We start from the raw sequence: 11,453 nt of genomic DNA on the forward strand, positions 1-11,453 counted from the left end.
CCAGACACCTACTAGCTGTGTGACCCTAGACAAGTCACTTAACCTTGCTTGTCTGTTCCCTCATCTCTCAAATGAGCTGGAGAAGGAAATGGCAAACTGCTCCAGGATCTTTGCCAAGAAATGGAGTCATGGAGAGTTGGGCACAACTGACAATGACTGAACAAATAACATGGGTCAGAACACATGGGCACAATTTTTGTTGGCAGAAGGAATTGAGGAAGCATACCCTGTGACTTTCTCTTTTTACAGATGTGAAGGATACTCACTGTGGCCACCCACCCACATGCCTCTACACCGGTGGAAGAAGAGCCCTTTGAAGGCTGCAATTGTTTGATTTCTTTTTGTCTTTAATTCCCCAATGCCTTGCACAGTGCCTAGCACATAGTAGGCAATTTATAGATACTTGTTGAACTAAATTGAAACCTAAATACTTTTCTTCCTAACTCAGAACTGTAAAGAACAAAGGGCAATTGAGAACTCTTTGAGTTTAATCTTCAACCAGCAGATGGCATAGAAATAGCAGCAGAGGTGAGAAAAACACCATCTGCTCACAACAAGGTCATGGCATGGCATGGCTTACCCTGAAGGGGGAGATGTCCCTGGATCTCACAACTGGTATCTTTTGGTATCTGGGGAGAAAGAAGATGAAGAGAATTTTAGGGAGAGGGAACAGCCAGCATGCCGATATCATCACCTCTTTTTTTATTTTTTATTTTTGGTGAGGCAACTGGGGTTAAGTGACTTACCCAGGGTCACACAGCTAGTGAGTGTTAAGTGTCTGAGGTAGGATTTGAACTCAGGTCCTCCTGACTCCAGGGCCGGTGCTCTTTCCACTACGCCACCTAGCTGCCCCTATCATCACCTCTTAATTATCTTTCCTAATGGATTGGAGCAGCAGCATAGGTGCTTCAAAATGTAGTCGAGGGGCGCTAGGTGGCGCAGTGGATAAAGCGCCCGCCCGAGTCAGGAGGACCTGAGTTCAAATCTTACCTCAGACACTAAACACTAGCTGTGTGACCCTGGGCAAGTCACTTAACCCCAATTGCCTCACCAAACAAAAAAGAAATGTTGAGTCATTTTTTCAGTCGTGTCCAACTTTTCTTGATCCCATTTGGGGTTTTCTTGGCAAAGATACTGCAGTGGTTTGCCATTTCCTTCTCTAGCTCCGTTGAGAAATGAGGAAACAGAGGCAAACAACGTTAGAGTGACTTGCCCAGGGTCACACAACTAGTAAGTGTCTGAGGCTGGATTTGCACTTGGGTCTTCCTGACTCCAGGCTCAGAGCTGTATCCATGGTGCCACCTAGCGGCCTGATTTAGAATAGCCGATAATCAATGAGAGAATCAGATGTGTTCACACAAAATTTCAAAGGGGCCCCTTTTCCTTTCTCCCACCATTCTTTCCTTTTTTTCTGCTAAATTAACAGTTAAGCAGAAAAGGGATTCTTCCCCTCAGATTAGAATAGAATCCATACATTATTCAAACCCCAGGGGTTTATCTCCTTTCCCAAATTTCCCTTTCCTGAATTAAAGTTAGGTAACAAAGAATCATAAAATTTCAGGGTCTAGTCGTCCCACGGGGTGGGGGCAGCAGTGGCACCACATCTGGGCGGGGGGCGGGGGAGGTATACATTTTTAGAAGTATCGTGAAGAATGTGACCCCTGAGTAACCAGTTCAGGTGAAAGGGGGCAGGGAATTTTTTGCGTTAGGGACTAGGGCGCGCATACAACTGCTATTGAGTGTGCGTCCCTTCTGGCAAGATTGAAAATAAAGGCCTTCTTACTTTGCACTAGATCGGGGGTCCTGCCTCAGTTTACCTGTTTCTTACAATAAAAAAATAAGGATATAGGATTTTTATTAGGCTTTGAAATGTGATTCTTTGGGGATTTTTTTGGCGGGGGGAGGGAGAAGGTTTACCTTCCCAATTAGGTTCTGCGTAGTCTTAAAATACATTTGCTTTCTCTGGGCAAACATAGGGCTCTTCTGAACTCTCCTAAGAATCTATTCTGGGATTAAACATTTGCCACAGATAATTATTAGTGAATAATCTTCATATGGAGAATCAGTCTTACCCCGACATGCATAACACCTAGTGGGGTCAGCCCTCAGCCAGCAGCAGGTATTTTGCCCTCCATTTTCCATTAGGCACTAATAAAAAAAAATCGAAATGGGGGTAAGCAAAGTGCTTGAATAATGTAAAGAACCAAGTCAGTGTTGTAAAAGGTAGCAAACTCTATTGGGGAGGGGCAAGTATTGCATCTCTGCATACACACACACACACACACACACACACACACACACACACACACACACACACACACCCTGTATTTCAGGCTGGAAATCTAAAGAAGGAAAATCCAGGGTACCTCTGATGACCAATTCAATTCAATAAACATTGATTAAATAAATACCTACTAACATAACAAAAATGGAAAATATTGGACGTTGGAGAGGATGTGGGAAAGCTGGGATGCTAATCCCTTGTTGGTGGAGTTGTAAAAAGATCCAACCATTCTGGAGAGCAATTTGGAACTATGCCCAAAAGGCTATAGAACTGTGCGTACCCTTTGATCCAGCAATACACTGCTAGGTTTATATCCCAGAGACATCCCCCAAAAGAGAAAAAATACTTATTTGTACAAAAATATTTATAGCAGCTCTTCTTGTGGTGGCTAAGAATGGGAAATCAAAGGAATGCCCATCAATTGGGGAATGGCTAAACAAACTGTGGTAATATGATGGTGATGGAATATTATTGTGCTATAAGAAATGACAAGCAGGATGATTTCAGAAAGGCCTGGAAAGGAATGTATGAAATGATGTATAGTGAAGTGAGCAAAACCAAGAGAACATTGTGCGCAGAGACAGCAGTATTGTTTGATGAAGAACTGGGAATGACTTAACTATTCTCAGCAATACAGTGATCCTAGACAACCCCAAAGGACTATTGATGAAACATACTATCCACCTCCAAAGAAAGAACTGATATTGATGGAACACGGACTGAAGCCTGCTATTTTTCACTTTCTTTCAATTTTTTTCTTTTATTCAAGTATTCTTGAACAGAAGTACTAATATGGTAATGTTTTACATAATTGTACATGTATAACCCATATCTGATTGTTTACTGACTCAGGGTGGGGGGGTAGGGAAGGAGGGATAAAAATTGGAACTCAAAACTATAAATAAAAATGTTTATCATTTAAAATATATAAATAAATATATAGTCAAATAAAAAATAAATAAGTGAACAAATAAATGAACAAACAACTAACTAAATAAATCGGTGTCTTCTATGCCAGGCACTGTGCTAAAGATATAAAAAGAGGCAAAAAATAGTCCCTGCCCTCAAGCAGCTTACAGTCTAATGGGGGAGACAACATGCAAACAAATATATTCAAAGTAAGCTATATACAGAAAATAGAGGAAATAATTAACAGACATTGGAATTAAGAGGGGCTGGGGAAGACTTCCTGTAGGAAGTGGGAATTTAGTTCCGACTGAAAGGAAGCCAGGGAGGTCAGTAGTCTGGGAGGAGGAGGGAGAACATCAGTCAGTGTGTGAAGTGTTCTGAGGGCTTCACTCAGCTGTTAGCTCAAATTTAAAGCAGTTTCTGCACAGCATTGATCCCACACAGTTCACTTCTGAATTCAGCAGAGCAGATGGATGAATTGCTGTAATTTCTTGACTCATCTATCTATGCTGGTCCAGATGGGTCACTTAGGACTTCAACCGTGCCTATTTGGCTTCTGGTGAATCCTGGGATGGACTCCAATTCCTGCATTTCTGGTACTTGCTATTCCAGGGTGTATGGGGGTGTTTAGGGAGGACTAGCACCTCTTATGTGAGGGCTGCTCATCTACCTTTGGTGTCCACCTCTCACCCAACTCATCTGTGGCTCCAAGAAGTTGTAGCATGTGTATTTGTCACATCTGGTAAAACCATCTGAGCAGATGAGCTAAACTAGATTTAGGGTAACCTGTTAGTGAGTTAGGGGGGTGTCTGTCCCAAGTATGTGAATACTTCTGGTCGAACAGGCAGATGAGAACAATTTGTTCCAGCGCCTGAAGGGGGTGCTGTTGAGCACTTAGATTTTGGTCAGACATCAAAGATGCCAAGGTCAGTCACTGCATCCTAGGCCACCGATCTGTATTGTCTGAGAAATTCATAAGCTTGGGGCCTCTTGCCCATTTGAAGCACACCTTAGACTTCCTCAGCCTTTTAAGCTCCAGCCTCTTCCTACCTTGTTATTGCTTTTCCTTGAAGAATCGTTACTGCTGGGCAAACAGCACCTGATCGAGGAACTATTGACCTCTCTTACTCCCCAGTACTGGAAAGGTCCAGTTCTCAGACTGCTGGTCATTGACCTTTCAGGGAAGAAGATAGAAAGATGAACAAGAGGATTCAAAACTCAGGGGATCAACAACTCGAGGCAAGTTCCTGTTCTTTCTCTCATCTACTTGTAGTTATCATTGCTGCTGGCAGGGGAAGAGGAAAGATGTTCTTCCCCCCTTGCTGGAAATCTAGGAGTTTCAAAGGTCTTTCTTCTCATTTCTTCCAATAGTATACCGATGGACAGTTCCTCCTGATTCTGAAATCTTAAATAAACACCCCACCCCAATCCCACCTCCAGTGACCAATCAGGAGCTGCCTCATCATCTCAACAAGATGCAAGTCCTTCAGGAGGAGGTACATGTCCCAGAGAGAAGACCCAGTTCTGAGAGAGGTGCCCAACTAAGTAGCTAAGAGGATTTCATGGGTCACCTGCTACATTTAGGACCACAGGACCAAGGATTTAGAGCAGAGATGAACCTTAGAGGTCAAATAGTCCAATTCCCTGATTTTGCAGGTGAGGAAACAGGATGAGAAGTTGTGACTTGCCTAAAGACAAACAGGTAGTGAGTGGCAGCGATGGGGTTTGAACCCAGGTCCCCTGATTTTTCCCACTATTACCATATTCCTTGTAAATACCACCCCCCCTCTCCCAATTGATCTGTTTTAAACTTTGGGTCATAATTTGTCAAGTGATATACATCTAATTGGGCAGCTGTGCGGTGCAGTGGATAGAGTGCTGGTCCTGAAGTCAAGAAGACTCTTCCTGAGTTCAAATCTGGCCTCAGCCACTTACTAGCTGTGTGATCCTGGGCGCATCACTTAATCCTCTTTGCCTCAGTTTTCCCATCTGTAAAATGAGCTGGAGAAGGAAATGGCAAACCTCTCCTGTATCCTTGCTAAGAAAATCCCAGATGGGGTTTTCAACAACAAACACACCTAATTAATTATCTAGACCCTCACTTAGTTACATGTATAAAATAGCATTTGCATCTGGTTATGATTTGAATCAACATGAGGCAACAACAAGTTAGGGTTCAGGAGTGTATAAACCTATTTTTTTATTTCACAGAGCACCCCTGCCCTAAGTTTGAGAAATTATAAAGACATTTACTAAGCTTCTACAGCCCCAAACAGTAGGGCTCTGGATGGAGGTGTGGTCACCCACACCTCTGTCTTTCCCAGGCATGGCAGTCTAGCTTGTCTGCTCCTATTTTAAAGGGTCAGCTCACATGCCGCCTCTTTCCAGGCTTAACCTTGTACAGGCATCAGTTTGAACATACCCCTGCTCCTGAGATTACTTAGCATTGACAAGAAGGTTGAGCTCTAGAGGATTGCATGAGCTAAGGGGGCAAACATTTCCCCAATACCAGGCATCTACTCTACAACCCACATTCACCTGAGAAGTTCCTGTGCTCTTCACACCCTGGGAACAACCAAGAACTACAGACACCTGGACCATTCTTCCTGTCAGCCTAGGTAGGTGGCTGAGGCTGGTCAGGAGGCAGAGGTGGTTCATTCAGCAGAGGGCAGTGCAGGCTCAGGATGAGACGGGGCTCACTGGACCAGAATGTGGCTGCCATGAACATACCAAAGGCCAGGGTCAAGGGGGTGCCTTTCCAGAACCACGTAACCAGTGTTTTAATAGATTGTCTGCTGAGATAATGAGATTTTCAGCCAATCTCTATACCATGGGATCTACACTCAGACTACCATCCTCATCCTTTCTCCCCTCCTTTCGTTTTGGAGGGTGTGTGTGTGTGTGTGTGTGTGTGTGTGTGTCAATTGGAGTTAAGTGACTTGCCCAGGGTCACACAGCTAGTAAGTGTCAAGTGTCTGAGGTCGGATTTGAACTCAGGTCCTCCTGAATCCAGGGCTGGTGCTCTATCCATTGCACCACCTAGCCACCCCTCTCCCCTCCTTTCTCAAGCTTCGAGTCCACTCCTGGGAGGCAGGGCTCTGATACGTGAGCTTTCTCCTACATACCAATTCCACATGATGTTGTCCAGGCTTATGCCTCCCCCTTTACAGGCCCTTTTTGTGTCTTATCTCATTAGAATGTAAGCTCCTTGAGGGCAGGCATTGTCTTCCTTGCTTATATTTTTATTCTTGGCACTTAGCTTAGCACATAGTAAGCACTTAATAAATGCTTTCATGAGCTCTCTCTCCCTTTCTGTATATGTATATAAATATACATACACACATGCTTATATATGTATATAAACATGCACATGTCTATAGGCATGTATGTGGAGAAAGAATGAGAGAAAGAGAAAGAATGAGAGAGAGAGAGTATTTTGATTGAGATAACTTTGGATTTTCTCTATTCACATTCTCTGGTTGTGGCATCTAGACCAAGAGGTCTTTTTTATTTTTTTATTTTTTGGTGGAGCAATGAGGGTTAAGTGACTTGCCCAGGGTCACACAGCTAGTAAGTGTCAAGTGTCTGAGGCCGGATTTGAACTCAGGTCCTCCTGAATCCAGGGTCATTGCTTTATCCACTGTACCACCTAGCTGCCCCAAATTGTCAGGATTAGAAATTGTAACAAAATTCAGATTTTTTTTTTTTTTTGCAGGGCAATGAGGGTTAAGTGACTTGCCCAGGGTCACACAGCTAGTAAGTGTCAAGTGTCTGAGGTTGGATTTGAACTCAGGTCCTCCTGAATCCAGGGTCAGTGCTTTATCCACTGCGCCACCTAGCTGCCCCCTTTGGCCCATCTCAGAAAGAGACTGGACACAGATAAGGGGAGAGGGTAGAGTTTGAATCCTGCCCCAGATACTTTTTAGGTGTTTGAAGTCACTTAACCACTCAATGCCTCAGTTTCCTCATCTGTAAGATGGGGTTAATAATAGTACCTATCTCAGTGTTGTTGTGAGAATTAAATAAGTCATCATATGTAAAGGGCTTTGCAAACCTTGGAGCTCTATGTAAGTGCTAGATTATTATCATACTGTATTTTACTCACTCCCCTTTTGAGAAGATTCCAGTGCTACCCAGCTATATTAATGCCTTGAGCATTTCTTGCACTTTATACATTGTCAGATTTCTCATCCAAACATGCCAGTGAAGAGATAGCACCTAAAGCATTCTGCAGAGAGCATCAGATGTTATCTGTATCGTTAAAAGTTAGTATTAAGTAGCTTTTCCAACAAAATCCTGATATCTTTTCCACTTCAGTTAGTAATGAACAGTTTAGCTGTGGCTCTGAGGAGTAACAGGTTTTCTCGTTCACAGAACCCCAATCACCTTATCTCTGTAGACTAGTCATCGATTCTCAGTACTGACGTCAACAGCCTATCCCATGCTGTTGTAAGGGGAGACAAACACAGTCTAATCTTGACTCACAGTAGCCCATGTGCCACCAGAGGTTCTCATCACTGGTATTGCAACATTTTTGAAAGGGTTCTTTTATTGTTCTTTTATTTTTTGAGGGGCGATGGGGGTTAAGTGACTTGCCCAGGGTCACACAGCTAGTAAGTGTCAAGTGTCTGAGGTCGGATTTGAACTCAGGTACTCCTGAATCCAGGGCCGGTGCTTTATCCACTGTGCCACCTAGCTGCCCTCTTTTATTGTTCTGAACTGCCTTTCACCAGGGAAGGTGGACCCGGTTAACACAAACCACCCAGTGGAATGGGGAAACCTTTGGACGTGAGAGACAGGACACAATTTCAAAGATTAACTTCAACTGCATTAACATGGCTCTACTTCCTTTCTTCCATCTAAAGGATGAAGATGACAACAGACATGAACTGGAAGCAATCAGCTCACCACAATAACACTGCCTAGAATCTGTTGCAGTTTTGAATAGACAGGTGGTACCTTTAAGAGACCAAGAGATGGTGAGAGGAGAAGTAGGCATGGATTCAGTTTAATTTTGTTAACTTTTTTTTTTTACTTTTTAAATAAAATTATGACTTATTTTTAACATTCTTTAAAAATTTTTAGTTCCATATTCTAGCCTTCCCACACTCACTGAGAAGGCAAGCAATATTATATTAATTAATCATACATGTGAAATCATGTGAAACATGTTTCCATATTAACCATATCACCAAAAAAAGTTTTAAAAAATGAGAAAATTATATTTCAATTTTCAGTCAGAACTGGACAGCTCTAGACAGCTCTCTCTGGAGGTGGAGAGCATTTTTTATCATGGGTCCTTTTTGGAATTGTCTTGGATCATTTTATTGATCAGAGCAGCAAAGTCTTTCATAGCTGATGATCATCAAAATACTGTGATTACAATGCACAATGATCTCCCCATTCTTTTCACTTTACTTTGCATCAGGTATTGCCATGGTTTCCCCCCCTGAAACCAACCCATCATTTCTTGTGACACAATAGTATTCCATCAAAATCATATGCCACAACTACTTGTTCAGCCATTCCCTAATTTTCGACATGATCTTTTTTTGTTGTTTGTTTTGTTTTGTTTTGCTTTGTTTTGAGGGCAATGAGGGTTAAGTGACTTGCCCAGGGTCACACAGCTAGTAAGTGTCAAGTGTCTGAGGTCAAATTTGAACTCAGGTCCTCCTGAATCCAAGGCCAGTGCTTTATCCACTGCGCCACCTAGCTGCCCCCGCCATTCCCTAATTGATGAGCATTCCCTCATTATCCAATTTTTTGCCACCACAGAAAGAACAGCTATAAATATTTTTGTACATACTGGTCCTTTTTCTTTTTCTTTGATCTCTTTGAGGTATGGACTCAGTAATGGTATTGCTGAGTCAAAGTCTATGCATGGTTTCATAGCTCTTTGGGCATAGTTCCAAATGATTTAGACCAGTATGCTACTCCATTAACAGTTTAGTGTGCCTATTATTATTCCTCATCCCCTCCAGCACTGGCCATTTCTGATAGATGTGAGTTGGTACCGCAAAGTTGTTTTAATTTTCCTTTCTCTAATCAGTAGTGATTTTGAGCATTTTTTCATATGACTATAGATAACTTTGATTTCTTCTTCTGAAAATTGCCTGTTCAAAGCCTTTGACTATTTATCAATTGGAGAATGGCTCTTATTTTTATAAATTTGATTCAATTCCCTATATGTTTGAGAAATGAGGCCTTTATCAGAGAAATTTGTTGTAAATTTTTTTTGGATATTACTTCATTGTCTACTTTTAGCAAAATGTTGTTTCCCTGATTATCTCTTTTAATTAGGTCTGCTTTTGCTTTTGCTTTGTCTGAGATCATGATTGTTATCCCTACTATTTTTACTTTGGCTGAAGCATATTAGATTCTGCTCAAGCCGATTATTTTAATTTTGTGTGCCTTTGTATTTCAAATGTTTGTCTTGAAAACAACATATTGTTGGATTCTGGTTTCTGATCCATTCTGCTATCCACTTTTATTTTATGGGAGAGTTCATCTTGTTCACAGTCACAGTTATGATTACCGTGTATTTCTCTTCATCCTATTTCTCTCTCTCTCTCTCTCTCTCTTTCTCTCTCTCTCTCTCTCTCTCTCTCTCTGTCTCTCTGTCTCTCTGTCTCCCTCTCCCTGCCTCCTTAAAAGTCTGTTTTGCTTCTGACCACTGCCTACCTTTCCTTTTATCATCCTCCCCTGCCCCATATCTCTTATCCCCTTTGCCTCTTATTCCCCTATTGGATAAAATAAATCTCTATATCCAACTGAGTGTTTATATGTATGTGTACACACACATATCTTTTTCTTCACTCTTTGAACCAATTCTGATGACAGTGAGGTTTAAGTATTACCTGCCACCCCATCCCATTTCCCCTTCTGCTATAAAAGCTCTTCCTTGTAGTCTTCTTTTATGTGAGATTTTCCCTATTCTATCTCTCCCCTCCCCCTTCTCCCAATGCATCCCTCTTTCTAACCCCTTAATTTTTTTTGAGTTCTTCCCAACATAAGCACTGACTCACACTCAAACCATCTGTCTATGTAGATGCCTTCTAATTGCCCTAATAATGATAAAGTCCTGAGGAGTTACATATATCATCTTTCCATATAGAAATGTAAATAGTTTAACATTATTGAGTCCCTTATGATTACTTTCATCTTTACCTTTCCATGCTGCTCTTGAGTCTTGTGTTTTCACGTCACATTTTTATTTAGCTCTCTCTGGTCTTTTCATCAGGAATGCTTGAAAGTCCTCTATTTCATCAAATATCCATTTCCCCTTGAAGGATTATACTTAATTTTGCTGGATAGATTATTCCTGGTTGTAATCTTAGCTTCTTTGCCTTCCAGAATATCATATTCCAAGCCCTATGCTCCTTTGATGTGGATGCTGCTAAATCTTGTGGGATCCTGACTGTGGTTCCATGATATTTGAATTGTTTCTTTCTGACTGCTTGCAATATTTTCTCCTTGATATGGGAGCACTGGAATTTGACTAATAATATTCCTGGGGGGGGGTTCATTTTGGATCTCAGGAGGTGATTGGTAGATTCTTTCAATTTCTATTTTACTCTCTGGATCTAAGATATCAGGGCAGTTTTCCTGGATAGTTTCTTGAAAAATGATATCTAGGCTCTTTCTTTGATCAATGTTTCCAAGTAGTCCAATAATTCTTTTTTTTGTTTGTTTGTTTTGGTGGGGCAATGGGGGTTAAGTGACTTGCCCAGGGTCACACAGCTAGTAAGTGTCAAGTGTCTGAGGCTGGATTTGAACTCAGGTACTCCTGAATCCAGGGCCAGTGCTTTATCCACTGTGCCACCTAGCTGCCCCCCCAATAATTCTTAAATGATCTTTCCTGGATCTATTTTCCAATGAGATATTTCACATTTTCTTCTATTTCTTTCATTTTTTTGATTGTTTCATTGTTCCTTGATGCCTCATGGAGTTGTTAGCTGCTACTGGTTTAATTCTAATTTTTAATGCATTCTTTTCTCAGTGATTTTTTTTCCTTGTACAGCTCATTTGACAGATGAGAAAAATAAGGTGAAATGACTTGCCCAGGGTCACACAGCTTGACCACATTTGAACCCAGGTTTTCCCAACTTCAGGCCTAGCACTGATCCACCTAGCTACTCACTAATGGTGTGCTAATTTCCCAATATGCACAAATATATTTGGAGGCTACTCTCTCTCTGCTCTACCCATCCACTCCACCACAGACAGTTGCCCTGAATGTATAAACTCAATAATTGCCTAT

Source organism: Dromiciops gliroides, chromosome 2 (genome assembly GCF_019393635.1).
Source record: "Dromiciops gliroides isolate mDroGli1 chromosome 2, mDroGli1.pri, whole genome shotgun sequence".
Classification (NCBI taxonomy): Eukaryota; Metazoa; Chordata; class Mammalia; order Microbiotheria; family Microbiotheriidae; genus Dromiciops; species Dromiciops gliroides.